We start from the raw sequence: 14,053 nt of genomic DNA on the forward strand, positions 1-14,053 counted from the left end.
TACTCTGATGTATTCAACACACCTTGATAGAGGGCCTGCCAGCCTCGCTAAAAATCGAAACAGGAAAGCACCTTGAGGGTAGCAATAGATCTGGGCCAGTGACTTCACGCCTCAAGCCCAGCCTCCTTTTCCCCACCTGCAAAATGGGCGTAGCCACACCTGATCTGTGAAGACAAGCCCACCTGGCACAGAGTTCTACAACCTGTATGGGGTTGGCAGCTGCTGTCCTTCCCATCCAAAGGAGGCAGAGCCGTTCGTGGAAACTTGTTATTACTGGGACCAAGATCAGGGCTGGGGCAAGGACAGAGACAGGGCTTGCACGCGCTGGGAGCGCCGAAGCCCAGAGGCAGATAAGGTGAAGGAGTGGGAGTCGGAGTCCCTGGATGGAGCTAGCGGACTGCAGGGAGGATGTGTCCGCGGGGGGAGTGGACGCAGGAAGAGAGAGGGAGGCATAGTCCTGGGCCTTGCGCTTGTGGGAGGTTTGGACTAGGCGTGGGATTCGCACTCCTTGTGGCCCGTTCCTAGCTGCCTTCGTTTCTCAGCAGCCGGAGGAGTCCCACTCGAGCCTGGGGCCCGGAGATCCCGTGCGTGGTGGCTCCGGGGACCGCGTGGTGCGAGGGGCCGGACGGTGCGCGCCCTCTATTTGGATTTTGCGCTTCCGGGAGGGGTACCCCTGCCTTCGCCCCACCTCGGCTTTGAGGGGGCAGTCCTGCCAGTCCCCCAGCCTTCTCCCCAAGTCTGGACGCGCTGAGGAACTCACTCCCCTGATTCAACTTTTCCGGGAGAGAGACAGCTCTGCGCCATCCCCGAGGGTCAGACCCGGGAGGACGCAGGCGGGTGCGGGGCAGGGGGCGGCTCCCGGGCGGGACAGGGCCACCTAGGGGCTGAGTATGGGGAGCAGCCCCGCGCGCTCCCTCCGCCGGGGGGTCTAAGACAGGGAGCCCCCGGGCCCCCGCAGAGCGCACGGAGCCGGGCGGGCGAGGGGCGGCTCCGGCGGGGCGGGGGCGGGTGCCAGTGTCCGGGCCCCGCCCCGGCCCCACCCCGGCCCCGCCCCGGACCGGCCCCGCCCCCGCCCCGCCCCCGGCCCCGCCCCCGGCCCCGGCCCCGCCCCGGCCCCGGCCCCGGCCCCGCCCCGGCCCCGCCCCGCCCCCGGCCCCGCCCCCCGCCCCGGCCCCGCCCCCCGCCCCGCCCCGCTCCGGAGCCGCCCGGACGCCGGGAAGAGGAGGGCGGCTCTGCCTGGACTGCCCGCGGCGCCCGCTCCTGCACGCTCCGAGCCGGGTGAGTGGTGCGCGGCCCGGAGGCCCGGCCGGGGGGTCCGTGGGGTCGGGACCTCAGCGCCTGGCCCAGCCCTGACGCGTCCGCTCGGGGTCAGGGTCGCAGAAAGTCGCGGGGACCCGGAGAAGAGCGCCCGGCGCGGGGGCGGGGGCCCTGGCGTGACAGCTGCGGGCGGGCAGATATTTTTAGTTTAAACCCAGCGGGTCCCCGCCGCCTGCGAGATCCCGAGTCCTTCCGCTCCCCAGCCCCGGGAGTTGGGCACCCCGAGAAAGCCCTGAAGCCGTGGGCAGCGCGTCCGTGGCGGGCCACGCGCCGCCCCCGGTCTTCGCTGTAGCCTCCGCGTGGGGCAGGCGGACCTGTCACCGCGGGCCCGCATGTCCGGGCCTGGGCAGTAAGCGCAGGCAGAAACACCCGCTCCGGGCGACCGCGAGCTGGCTCCACGGTGCCTGGCGGAGCCCAGAGCTAGGTAGGGAGACGGAGTCCGTCCGGCGGGCTGTTTCATTCTGACATCTCCTGGCTGTGCAGCGTTGGGCAAGCCGCTCACCCTTTCTGAGCCTCATCCGACAGTTCCAAAGGAAGTGGTAGTGAGGCCAAAGATCTCCCGTGCGGCCTGAGGGATCCCCCCCAATGGATGCTGACACCTCTTAGGGTCTTCACAGCATCGCTGCAAACAGTGGACCTGGTGGATGTGACCCCCTGGTCGGTCCGGGAGCAGTGGGCACCACCAGCAGCCCAGCTGACCTCTGCTTCAAAACTCTAAGGCAGGGGACTTCAGCTGGGGTGGGGGGATAATGACCATTACTATTTTCTCACTTTGGCCTGGAAGCTCTGGCCCAAGGCCGCCTGGGGACCCTCTCCCAGGTTCCTGGTCCCTTTCACCTCTGAAAGGTTAACTTCCTCAGGTGCGACTTAGGGCTGCCAGCAGGGCATCCTGACATGCCCGGGGACATGCCTCACTCCACCTGAACGAGGGCAGGAGGAGACAGTGGGGAGAAGTGACTGCCCTCCCAGGAAAGGGAGCATGCCACGAAATCCCTGCCCTTCTCAACTTGGCGGGACAGCCTCCTTCAACCACTGGGCGGAGAGGAAGCAGGCCCAGAGAGGGGGAGTGATTTGCCCAGAGCCACACAGCCAAGAGCAGAACCTGGCTCTCCTGAAGGAGAGGCCCTGCCTCCTGCACTGGCTCAGGAACTGAAAGGCGGGAGGGGCGCGTCGGTGCCAACAGGCTGTTTTTGCTCCGCTTCCTGTAACCGTGCCCCAGTGGGGCTCTCTGACACGTGTGGGTCTGTGCATTCCTCAGCCAGGACCGCACTGGGCAGGCCAAGAGCCACAGCTGCCAAGCCTGCAGGCCCCGAGCAGAGCGCTATTGTCGGCCAGAGAGGCCCCTCTGAGGGCAGCTGGAGCAGGGAGTGGGTGGGAAGGCTTATTTCAGGAACTTGTGCCTTGTTGGGGTCCTAAGGAGAAGTCTCCTGAGGATTTACTGGTGGCACCAAGCAGAGTGGTGAGGATCTGAGTCCAGGTTTCTGCCTCAGGGTGGCCTCCGCCCTCTGCAGGCCCCCTTCAGGGTGAGTTAGAGCACCTTCCGTCTCCATGGGAACAACTCTCTAGCCTAGGTGCTTTGCATATTCTGCTGGAGCTGAGGACTCACCCGTGCCTGGGCAGCTGGGCAGTCCCTCCACCTCATGATGCAGGGACCCGGGCGAGGGCTGTTGGGAGATCCTGGCTCGCCTGTAGGGTGACCTCCCCTCTGGGGAGGGAAGGCTGGGCAGGTCAGCACAGCGCCAAAGCATCTTGGAGCCCCTGGCAGCCCGGAGGGCAGTGGGCCTCCCTAGCCACCAGCTGTTGGATGGGCGTGGCCAAGGCAGAATACCTGGGTCCAGTCCTACCATAGCCTTTCCTAGCTGCGTGACTCTGGGGACCACACTTCACCTTTCAGAGCTTCGGTTTCCTTCCCCACACGAGGGGGATAACCATGGCACCTGTATCGTAGGGCACATTAAATGAGTCATCCCGCCAACAGCTTTTGTATGGTGTCAGACACTGCACATGCAAGCAGTTGTCACAGTTTGGGGTGACGGAGCCTGTTCGGGACACCTGTGTTCCCTCCCTTGCAGAGCTCTGCCCTTTCCCTCTCTGCTGTGATGTTCCCATGTCTCTCAAATGGTGGGTGGCCTTCAGTTACCTCCCCCAGAGCCCTTCCAGCGCTGAGAGCTGGCCCTGCCCCGAGCTGAGAGATCTGGGGCCTGCAGGGGGCCCCATGTGTCTGTGGGCCCTTTAGCAGCATTTCCCGTCTCTCACCTGCTGTGGCTCTGACAGCAGAAGGGCTGCCATCGTGGGCCCGTTTAGAGATGAGGAGAGCAATTCAGAGCAGGAGAGCTGGAGTAGTGCAAGGATAGTGTCATGCACTAATCATCGGGAGAGAGTACTGACAGGCAGGCTCCTGGTCATCAGTAACACAGTGACATTTGCTGGAAAATGTGGATTCCAAACATTTTTCCCCTGTAACATCTGAAAGTAGTTCAGGAGTCACCAAGAGAGCAACCTGGGTAAAGCAGTTGGAAGTTAGGGAAGTACCCGGCAGAGCAGGTGGATGTTAGGGAAGTACCCAGGCAGAGCAGGTGGACGTTAGGGAAGTACCCGGCAGAGCAGGTGGAAGTTAGGGAGGTACCCGGGCAGAGCAGGTGGAAGTTAGGGAGGTACCCGGGCAGAGCAGGTGGAAGTTAGGGAGGTACCCGGGCAGAGCAGGTGGAAGTTAGGGAGGTACCCGGGCAGAGCAGGTGGAAGTTAGGGAGGTACCTGGGCAGAGCAGGTGGACATTATAGAGGTACCTGGGCAGAGCAGGTGGAAGTTAGGGAAGTATCCGGGCAGAGCAGGTGGATGTTAGAGAGGTACTCAGGCAAAGCAGGTGGAAGTTAGGGAGGTACCTGGGCAGAGCAGGTGGAAGTTAGGGAGGTACCCGGCAGAGCAGGCGGAAGTTAGGGAAGTACTCAGGCAGAGCAGGTGGACATTACGGAGGTACCCGGGCAGAGCAGGTGGAAGTTAGGGAGGTACCCGGCAGAGCAGGTGGAAGTTAGGGAGGTACCCGGGCAGAGCAGGTGGAAGTTAGGGAGGTACCTGGGCAGAGCAGGTGGACGTTAGGGAGTTACCTGGGCAGAGCAGGGGGGGACATTAGGGAGTTACCTGGGCAGAGCAGGTGGAAGTCAGGGAGGTACCCGGCAGAGCAGGTGGAAGTTAGGGAGGTACCTGGGCAGAGCAGGTGGAACTTAGGGAGGTACCCGGCAGAGCAGGCGGAAGTTAGGGAAGTACTCAGGCAGAGCAGGTGGACATTACGGAGGTACCCGGGCAGAGCAGGTGGAAGTTAGGGAGGTACCCGGCAGAGCAGGTGGAAGTTAGGGAGGTACCCGGCAGAGCAGGTGGACGTTACGGAGGTACCCGGGCAGAGCAGGTGGAAGTTAGGGAGGTACCTGGGCAGAGCAGGTGGACGTTAGGGAGTTACCTGGGCAGAGCAGGGGGACATTAGGGAGTTACCTGGGCAGAGCAGGTGGAAGTCAGGGAGGTACCCGGCAGAGCAGGTGGAAGTTAGGGAGGTACCTGGGCAGAGCAGGTGGAAGTCAGGGAGGTACCCGGCAGAGCAGGTGGAAGTTAGGGAGGTACCCGGGCAGAGCAGGTGGATGTTAGGGAGGTACCCAGGCAGAGCAGGTGGACGTTACGGAGGTACCCGGGCAGAGCAGGTGGAAGTTAGGGAGGTACCTGGGCAGAGCAGGTGGATATTAGGGAGGTACCCAGGCAGAGCAGGTGGACGTTACGGAGGTACCCGGGCAGAGCAGGTGGAAGTTAGGGAGGTACCCGGGCAGAGCAGGTGGAAGTTAAGGAGGTACCTGGGCAGAGCAGGTGGAAGTTAGGGAGGTACCTGGGCAGAGCAGGTGGACGTTAGGGAAGTACCCGGGCAGAGCAGGTGGAAGTTAGGGAAGTATCCGGGCAGAGCAGGTGGAAGTTAATGAAGTGTCTGCTGACTGCCCCCCACCCCCACCAGCACCCCTGAGTATCTATACTTCAGGACTTAGGGATGATGTTCCTGGGGTAAACAGCTGGAAAACAAATGCAGCAGAGTCCTGGCAGCTGAAGCCTCAATTTTGTCACCTCTACAATAGAGATAAGAGGCCCAACACCTCCCTGTGTGTTGTTGAGAGGATCAATAAGACAATTGGGGACAGTGCTCAGCAGAATGCCCAGCATGGCAGTGACATCCCATATGTAGATGGCCGTCATCATGCCTTTTATTATTACTAATCCTCCTAGTGGATCGTAACAATGTGGTGCAGCCTGTGTCTTTCTTGCCTGGATTTCCAGTCTGCAGTTAGCAAGGGGAGTCCCAGCATCTCCAGAATGCTTGGGAAGATGCGGCAGAGACCAGCGAAGGAAACCTTGATACTGTGTTGTTTAGTGATACATACATGGGAAATAAAGGGATGACAAAAAGCCAGAAGGGGTTGCCTTAAATAAAAGTCAGATATCACCTTGGTTGGGGGTGGGGAAGGATTGGGATTGAGAGGCTCACGGGGGCCATCACTAAGGAATTCACCTTGTAATTATTTACAAGTACACCTATGTTTTATGCATACCTCTATACATAGACACTGTTTCACAAATTTAAGCGGGATTAAAAAGGGTAAAGGAATGATATTGTAGAATCAGGGTGGTTATCTTCAATGGACAAGAGGGTACAGGATCGGGGTGAGGGGAGCCTGGGCCACGTTAGTGCGCTCCATTATGCTCTGCTTCTGCGAGTGGTGGGCTCCTGGACCTTAGTTTAAAATAACTTCATGCTTCATTATTTATAAATATATACATTATATACTATATACAATGTATAAAAATACTGTATTTTATATATACATATTATATACAGTATATGTAAACATTGTATATATTTCTTTATATTATATATATCAAATCTTATGTAGCCCTGGCCGGTTGGCTCAGCGGTAGAGCGTCGGCCTAGCGTGCGGAGGACCCGGGTTCGATTCCCGGCCAGGGCACACAGGAGAAGCACCCATTTGCTTCTCCACCCCTCCGCCGCGCTTTCCTCTCTGTCTCTCTCTTCCCCTCCCGCAGCCAAGGCTCCATTGGAGCAAAGATGGCCCGGGCGCTGGGGATGGCTCTGTGGCCTCTGCCCCAGGCGCTAGAGTGGCTCTGGTCGCAACATGGCGACGCCCAGGATGGGCAGAGCATCGCCCCCTGGTGGGCAGAGCGTCGCCCCATGGTGGGCGTGCCGGGTGGATCCCGGTCGGGCGCATGCGGGAGTCTGTCTGACTGTCTCTCCCTGTTTCCAGCTTCAGAAAAACGTAAAAAAAAAAAAAAAAAAAAAAAAAAAAAAAAAAAAAATCTTATGTACAAATTAAATTAAAAGATAATGTGAAACATTTTCACAAAGGTCTCTTAGAAAATAAGACTCTACCCACAGATTCAAACATTAATCTGGCAGGATTCTAGAAAATCAAATAAACAAATCCTGTTGTATAACAGACACATGATTTTTCATTCAGCAGGAGTAATCTCCCTCTTCTCTCGCAGTCATACAACAGGAGGATATTAACACTCGAGAGCTCAGGTTCTCAGCGGGATTACTTCAATTCCCAGCCTAATGATTTATGCTTGTGAATCAGACGAGTCTGGCATTTTTGCGTTGGGAGGAACCGCAGGGCTCCTGGACCAATCTGATGGTTTTATGGAGAGGGAAGTGCCTTGGCCAAGGACAACATTAGCCACAGAAGTAGGGAAGATGGCTCCTTCTGGGTGCCACACCTGCATGATTCTCATCGGGGCACCGCCCAGCACAGCCGTGCCACTGCTGTGACGGGGACTACGGCCTCCCCCTTGGGACAGGCAGGAAAATAGGTGAGATGCCTGAGATTAAACCGATGTGATCATTTTAATTTTAAAAACTCAGATGAGAGCTACAACCTGTGATGGCCGCACAGGTCTAGAAGGCACATGAACAGAAGCATTGTGAACGGAGCTATAAAGACAGTGCCTAGACTCTCCTGTCCCGCACGGAGCCCCTCAGGATGGTGGCTGCGCTCGGAGCCCCTTAGGACGGTGGCCGGCACGCCTCCTCTTTGCTGGGCTGGCTCAATACATTTATAGGTTATCAAAATGGTCATAGTCGTTTTTCAGGTGGGGAAACAGGTTCAGAGAGGTTATATGCCTTGCCCCAAATCACACAGCAGGTAAGGGATGGGATGGAGGGGGATGCTCACCCAGAGGGGGACTGTTGTCTAAGTGAGCTGTGTTGGGAACACACCCTTCCCTCCCCAGAAGCTGCAGCTCTGGAGGGTCGGCCCAGCGTGGCGGGCCACGGGGACACGCTGATGCTGAGGGTAACAGTGCTCTCAGCTGTCAGATCCTAGCAGGCCCTCAGGGCTCCCGGGGCCATGCTTCCCTCCTGACCGGGCTTGCTCTGTGACCAGCGCAGCGGTGGGCTGAGAACTGGGGGGGTCTGTCCCCTTCGGGGCTCTGGTACATTCAGGACTCACTTCTATTGCCGGCCACCTCCTGTTAGCCCAAATCAGAAGTGTTCTTCAGGCTCTCCCTCTGCGGAGGTGCCTGTCAGGGGCTCAGAGGGCGGGCGTCCCAGGACTGATGCCGCAGGTGGTGGTTTTACTGATGCGAGGTGGGCACGGAGGCAGCCGTTGTACCCGGGCATGCATGCTCACCTGGGCAGTGGAGCCCTGGGACCAGGTCCCTGCTCTGTGTCCTGGGGCCAGTCACAGTGCTGTGCACCGTCCCCTATCTGTCTGATGAGGCCGGGGATATGGCTACTGCAGGGCTGGGCTTATGTGAGAAGCTGATGGGAGAGAACTTCCCGCAAGAACTCTCAGAGACTGGGAAACGTACCCTCACCGCGTGCCCCGGGGCGGGGTGTGCGGTGTTCGGTGTTGGAGGAGCATTTAGATGTGGCAGCTGCCGTGGGGGGTGAGAATGCTGGAAGCAGCAGGAGCCCTCGGCCGAGCCTGTAACTTCACCCGTGGGGACACTGAGTCTCTGCAAGCCGCCGTGACTGGCCTCAGTCTCTCAGGAGCCTTTGGCCTGTCTGGGATTTGAGACTGTGTCTTCTGGTCCCTGGGCCAGTATCTTTTCCCTTACAGTCCCCTCCCCAAAAGCCTGTGCGTCATCAGCATTCACAGCACAGCAGGCTCAGGATGGTTACACGGTGAAAATGGGGAGGCCGATGGGGTCGGACCCACCGGGCTGGCACCAAAGCGGAGGTGGGATAGGGTAGGCTGCTGTCGCTGGAGAAACTCTGATGGAGCCAAGTGTTTCATCTGAGCTCTGAACAGGGCCGGGCCCCTCCTGAGTGACATTGCTGAAATAAAATAATACAGCACGCTGACTCACTGGGGGAGCCTCTTTCCTTGTTGTTTCAAAGAGCTTGGCCCTTCTGCGGCGATGGGAGGGGCTCGGAGTTTCACAGCCACCTTTGACCTTCACCTGGGCCAGTCTGTTTCCTGCCCTTTAAAATGGGAGGTGGAAATGAGATCTCTCAAGGTGCCTTGAAGTCTGAATGTTCTCCAGTCCCAGAGCCACAGCCTCCACATAGGTGTGATCTGCCAGTCCCCCTGTCCCCAGGAGGAGCCAAGTCACTGAGGCAGGTGACTCCCTGCCTATCTGCCCCCACTTGCTCCCTCTTGCGCTGAGGATTGAATCCCAAGCCCCCTGTCAGCCCACCTGGTCTTTCATGCTTTTCACCACCTGGGCTACCTCCAGGTCCCCCCACTCCCAGGTCCCAAACTCTTCCTGATCTCTGCCACCCCCAGACCTGTGCTCCAGACCTCTGCCATTATCCTCCCTGCTCCTCCCACCAACACCTCGCTGTACTACACCTCCTCCTAGAAGCCTTCCTAATCTCCCCCCAAAAGGTTGGTGATTTGCATCTTCATGTTCCCGCTGCACTTCACACATGATATTTAATGTTGAGTTTTTGTGTCCGAGTCCCCACTAGACTGTGATCTTGAGGGAGGAGACACAAGCTTATGCATTCTCTCGTCCCAGCCAGAGAGAGGTGGTTATTATCATCATCATTGTCATTGTTTAATTAAAAGCCTTTGTACTTTCAAATAGGTTTTTACAAAGTTTACGGGTTGCTGGTGCTCACAACCCCTGAGGGAAGTGGGCAGAGCAGATCCTAATGGCTCCCAGGACACAGAGGAGGGAGGTGGGCTTCGAAGGCCGGGCAGAGAAGGGGTGACACCTCCCTTTGTGGTCTCTGGGAGAACTCCATTTCCCTGGGCTCTCCGGGGGCTGGCCCTGGAACTTGGGACACATCTCCTGGCCTCATAGGGACTCATGTCTGACATTTGTTCTCACCCTGAGCTCCTGTGCTTCCTTTCCCCCCTCGAGTCTTCCTCTCTGCTCTCCCCTCTGCTTCACCCAGATCTCAGCTCACAGTCACAGCGTCCCGGGGACCGTCCTGCCCCCGCAGCAGCCCCCCCGCCCCGTCCCATCCCTGCCACAGGTCCCCTGTCTCATTGTCTCTCTAGCATTCACCACTACCTGAAATTACCTTATTGATTTGCAGTCGAGTGGCTTGTCTGTCTCCTCCTACTAGAACATAAACTCCACAAGGGCAGGGATTTTCTTCCCGTCCCCTTAGCCTAGCCGGAGTAGCTGCTCAGTACATATGGATGGATGGACAAATGAGTGAATGTATAAACGCAGGTGCCACCTGCGATTCCTGGCCCCGTCGACCGTACCAGCTGGCGCCTGTTGTGCCTTGATCGGACGCCAGCACCTCTCCAAGCACCCCCTGCCTTCTCTGCCTGTATCCTCACAACTGCTCAGGGGGTATGCTCTGATGCTCGCGTTTGACCGAGCGCTTAAATAACCTGCCCTCTGCTACTCAGCCATGGAGTGGGGAGCCGAACTCGGATTATCTGACCCCGGAGCTCAAGCAGGTGACACCACCTACACTGGCCTCCGCATGCGGGGCGTGCGCTGGGCAGGACGTGGTGAGTCAGACGTAGAACTCGGCCCCCTCCCCAGGCATCTAGTTCTTTCTTTGCAACCCCCAGTGGCCATTCCTCAGAGGAAATCCTTTCTGTGTGGCTGGCGTCACGGGCTCACTCAGAAGCACCCCGCCCTGTCCACACCCTGTTGTCACTTGTTTCCAAGGAGCTGAGTCGATGGCTTGCTCACTAGCTGTCAAGAACTTGATGACCACAAGCCAGCGGTTGGAGGTTGGGTGTGAGCCAGGTGGGGTTGCCAGGTTAAATTCCTTTGTTCAGGATACTGGGTGGTGATCGAACCCGGCCTGCTTACCTTGCCTATTTACCTGTCGGCTGATTTCAAGCACAACTTTGCTCAGAAATAATTTTAGAAAACCGATTTTTTAAAAAATGCCATCTTGTGCTGTCTTTTGTCCTCACTTCCTTCTGGGTAAAACCACTTCAGCGCCTGGTGGTGTGCCAGGTGGCCGGGCTCAGGCTTTGCCTGTCTGACTGTTCCTCTGCTGGGGTCTGGGGGTGGCCCTGAAGTTCCTACGTTTGTGCCCGACAGGAAGCAGGGGCGTGAGTCACACAGCTCCTGGCCGCAGCCAGCTCTGGATTGGGAGCCAGAGAGGCGCATGCTTGCGGCCGGGCCCCTGGGCTCTTCCGCCCGAGAAGCTGCCAGCCTTGGGCAGCCGCATTCCTTCACCGGCTGACATTGACCCTGATGGGCAGGAAGGAGGACACAGAGGCACGTCCCTGCCCAGCGGGTGGGAGGACTCTGGGGGGTGAGGTGGGTGCTTTAAACAGACTGACCCGTCCTGGGGGACAGTGACTCAGGAAGAGGGAAGTTTAGGGGAGGGACAGGGGGGGGGCAGGAAGGACTCTTTAGTTTTGACAGAGAGCAGTTTTCCTGGGCCTCAACCCCCGTCCCTGTGAGGCGGGGGACTGTGCCACACGCCCGCCAATCCGTGACAACGTGCAAACTGCACGCCCTCCTGGAGCTGAAGGGGCCCTGTTCAGTTAGCCCACAGAGCGTGGTGTCACCTGTCTTCCTGTGTGAGGGACAGTGAGTCTGTCCAGTGTGGTCGGGTTCCTCTCTGCTCCTGATGCGGATGCTGGGGTCAGACAGACGTGGGCTGGGACCCTGGTGCTGCCAGCTGGGCTGCCATCTCGGCAAGCCCCAGGACCTCCGTGGGCCTGGCCACCGCACCCGTTTGGTGGGGCTGGTCACACCTTCCCCTGCGGAGTCGGTGTGAGCAGCAGATGGGATGTCAGATGTATTAGTTCCCACCTGCGACTGGGTGCTTGGTCCCAGAAATTCTGGCTCCTCCATTCCCAGCTGCTCCGGGTACTCCTCACTTTCCCGAGGCGCTCACTGGCTGCGGAGGGGACGTGGTGACAATGTAGGTCACCCTTCCGCCTGCCTCTGCCCCTAGCGCTCTCAGTACTTGGATCCGACCCAGCTGTGGGTGAGGTGGCCTTGGCTCCGGTGTTCCTGGCAGAGAGGCGCCCGTGCTCAGGAAGGTCCAGGCGGGCGATGGGCTGGAATCAACCCAGCCCGGCCCTTCCCCACTGCAGAACTCTTCTGATGGGTGTACAGGGTGCAGACCCCACACCTGGCTCACTCATTTCCCTCCCAGCGCCCAGCCATCCCTAATGACCGATGCGACTTTCCTCTTTTATTGACAACGCTGTCACCACACCGTGCCACCACGCCAGGCCCTCACGACTTACTCCCGCCCTGCTCCGCAGGGTCGTCCTGTGCAGTGCAGGATCACAGGGTCAGATCTCTGAGTTTGGACGGGAGCCGCTAGTGATTGACAGGATGAACGGGGTGGCACAAGGTCAAGGGCTGGAGGTAGGGACAGAAACTTCCTTCTCCATCGTGCTTTTGACTTTTAATCCTTCTGATTATGTGATGTCCTCACAATCACGGGGGATTCAGCTTAGGCCAGTGGGGGGATGCTGCCCCTGGGGCCACTTATCCCGTGTTTTAGTCTCCCCCGGGGACGGGTGCGCAGGGCTGGCTGTGAACCACCGTGATTCGTCGGGAGACCATCTCCGTGTGGTCCTGGTCTGGTTCCCACAGCCCCGCAACGCTCCCGGTCTTTATCTGAGAGCTCGGGCGCGAGCGAGCAACAGCCCCTGGGAGAGTTAAGCGTACATTGTTGTCTTTATTCTTTGTGACGTTCTATACACGGCAATTGAACCTGACCCTGGTTTTCTATGTAAGGTCAAGATAAGAAGTTTCCTTTGAAAATAACCTTAAGTTTAAATGGTCGAATTAGAAAAAAAAAAAAAAAACGAAAAAGGAAAAATAACAGTGCAGGTGTCCGCACATGTGGCCAAAATCGGGGATGCGAATCCCAAATGGCCAAAGTGTGTGAAAACATGAACTGGGTGACCTCTCAGTGCCCCTCCAGGCCCGGCATCCTGGGGGGTCAAGGGGCGCTCGCCCTGGGCTGCCTAACAAGATGAACAGAGAACCAGGACTGTTTGTACCAGCGTCGGGACCCAGGGCCAAGCCGGGGCTGGCAGGTTCCAGGTGACTGTGCATGACAGAGGTTTCCCCACCCTGCTTTCCTCCGTGACACCCCCTACCCCCGCCCCCACACATGGGCAGTCCAGCTGGTTCTCTCTGTTGCCACACACTTGCCTGTCTCCCCCCACCCCATCAGGTCACAGCGGCAGCCTGGGGGGCTCCCTATCCAGCGTTCAGGGATATTGTTTCAGAGATGTTGCTGCATAAATTCAGGGGATGCAAAGTTACAGGACCTCAGCACCTACCGGGCCTCAGCACCCCCAGGGGCACACGGGTAAACCAGGCCCCACCGAGAAGTGAGGAGCCTGCCGTCTTGGGCAGCGCCCAGCAGGGCTGGCCCTGAGCCGGACGTCTCAGACCGAGAAGGGCCCCCATCCCCTGTCCCCTGTCCCCTGTCCCCGGACCTTAAACTCTCCAGAAGGGAAACAGAGGCAGAATTTCAGGCGAACAGACGCTGCCCGGCCCTGGCTGGCTGTCTGGTGGCACCGTCCTGTAGTCCCCGGAGAGGGGACCCGCGCGCCTGCTTTCTGCGTGACTGTGGGAGGTTCCTGCTGCCTTCTCACCAGCGACGCCTCTTCACTCGGATTCACAGCAGGGCCCCCTGGGGAGGCGGGGAGCCCGATCCGGGATCCAGACACTGTCTCGGAGGCCACGGGTAGGTGTCTGCGAGGAAGTCCTCGCCGGTCGGGGAAGACCTCGGCTACTTGGCAAACACCACGTAAAAGTCCGTCCGTAAGGAAAAGTGCAGAGGGCAAGCACGATGCAGCCACAGCCCTCAGCACCGGGAAAACTGCCTGCCCAGCCCATTCCGTGTACCAGGGACTGGGTGCTGTTTGCTGAAAGGAATCGGGTGGGATTTCCTGGATCCCCAGGCCCAGCCCATTCCGTGTACCAGGGACCGGGTGCTGTTTGCTGAAAGGAATCGGGTGGGATTTCCTGGATCCCCAGGCCCAGCCCATTCCGTGTACCAGGGACCGGGTGCTGTTTGCTGAAAGGAATCGGGTGGGATTTCCTGGATCCCCAGGCCCAGCCCATTCCGTGTACCAGGGACCGGGTGCTGTTTGCTGAAAGGAATCGGGTGGGATTTCCTGGATCCCCAGGCCCAGCCCATTCCGTGTACCAGGGACCGGGTGCTGTTTGCTGAAAGGAATCGGGTGGGATTTCCTGGCTCCCCAGACCTGGAGGAATGTGCCGTGCTGATATTTTCCTCGAGCTGATTAGTTGCCTTTGGTCCCTGGCACTTCTAGAA

The 14,053-nt window shown here is 58.7% G+C and overlaps 1 protein-coding gene across 4 annotated transcripts in view; it reads left to right on the forward strand.

Annotated features, from left to right (window-relative positions):
• Window positions 1–337: 337 nt before the first annotated feature.
• SYNE3 (spectrin repeat containing nuclear envelope family member 3) overlaps window positions 338–14,053 on the forward strand; it is a 91,900-nt gene continuing 78,184 nt past the window's right edge. For 2 of the 4 annotated variants that reach the window (XM_066344394.1, XM_066344396.1), the window contains exon 1: window positions 1,204–1,278. The gene's annotated coding sequence lies outside the window, so the exon portion shown is untranslated. Of the gene's footprint in view, window positions 356–1,203; window positions 1,279–1,722; window positions 1,742–14,053 lie in introns of those variants that run through there. The other 2 variants (XM_066344395.1, XM_066344397.1) reach the window with 2 other exon arrangements.

This window comes from Saccopteryx leptura, chromosome 6 (genome assembly GCF_036850995.1).
Source record: "Saccopteryx leptura isolate mSacLep1 chromosome 6, mSacLep1_pri_phased_curated, whole genome shotgun sequence".
Lineage (NCBI taxonomy): Eukaryota > Metazoa > Chordata > Mammalia > Chiroptera > Emballonuridae > Saccopteryx > Saccopteryx leptura.